Below are 1,421 nucleotides of genomic sequence, written 5' to 3' on the forward strand. Positions count from 1 at the left end.
CATAGATGGCAAATGGTACTTTGAATTGCTGCTGGCCATCCCTATAATATAGCCAATTTTCAGACTCTGTTGGCATTGTGATCTTAACTGCCTTCATGATCGATGCAGTGCCTATAATGCTTGTCCCTCGATTCAATTGTTGGAAAACCATGCAAACAATTCTGGCAGAAGTGCATTGCGTTCCTATTCTCCGAAATCTCCTTGTCCAGGATTTTTTGGTAACAATTTCTGGCTCAGACTCTTAATGTTGAAACAAACTTAAAAAAACCTTTTAGTTGGTATGCAATAATTACTATAAATACTTCAAATTTTTACCAAAACAAAATCATTCAAAAACAGATATCATTAACTACATTATTACACGTTTTTGTGTCCATCTGGATAGGATTGTAATAAGTATATATTCTTAGTCATGTTCGCCATGTTGGTAGAATCACAAACATTTTTCAAGTCTATCATCAAGACAACTTCTTTAGTGAAAATGTGAAAAACTTTTGTCATTTCATCCATTAAATAAAGCCATGCCTTTTTCTTATTCGAATTGTATATAATTAGCACCATTTCCAGGAATTATTTCGATACGAGGCTCGAGATTTTACACCAAAACATCATAAAGTCTTGTCAAAGTTTTCCTCCCAAAACTAGTTTCATGTTCACACTTGCTACCAAAGCAATAGAAAGCAATTGTGTATCTTACTTTAAGATCAATGGAATTAAAAGTAAACAGATGTACCTGAAAGCGTAGTCATCAAGTTAATGCTATTATTTTTGTAAAGTCAAAGCCAGTTGAAATAAGGAAATCTCAGCCTATCTTGCCGAGATTGTTATATGCAACGGTCAACGATTAAAATAAACAATTGTCTTTGTAAGGTGAACTTTCTCTCGGCCTATAGAAAACTGCCGTAAATTTACCCAAAGTCGGCGAAAAGCACTCCACAGTCGGCGAGATTTGCTTCTCGCCGACTTTACCAAATTTTACGGTAGCCTATGGAGTCTCTTGGAACAGGCCTGAAGTATGAAATAGGAAAAATTATAAATCGGTACCGTAGCACTAGGAAAAATCTTACAGACTCGACAAAGAACCGTGAAGGAGACACTGCTACAACATAATATAAAAAAGTGAAGTGAAAACGGAATCTAATTGTAACGATTCTAGAAAGCGCGGGAAGGCTAAATTTCTCCTTAGGCGAGTGCCGAGTTAGCCAATGTGTGAATCCGCCCCTGACAACGTTAACCAATCAGATAGGTGGAACAATCAATCGCTGCTGAAAAAACTGCCTTAAAAACACTGTACAAATAACAAGACAACACAAGATAACGGATACTACTTGCAGAGTGGCATGTCTAGTGATAACTGCTTTCGCAGGACGAAAAGAAGTGCCTGACCCGCGGTGGTAGAAGCCGACCCGTTTTGACCATTC

Source organism: Hydractinia symbiolongicarpus, chromosome 5 (assembly GCF_029227915.1).
Source record: "Hydractinia symbiolongicarpus strain clone_291-10 chromosome 5, HSymV2.1, whole genome shotgun sequence".
NCBI lineage: Eukaryota > Metazoa > Cnidaria > Hydrozoa > Anthoathecata > Hydractiniidae > Hydractinia > Hydractinia symbiolongicarpus.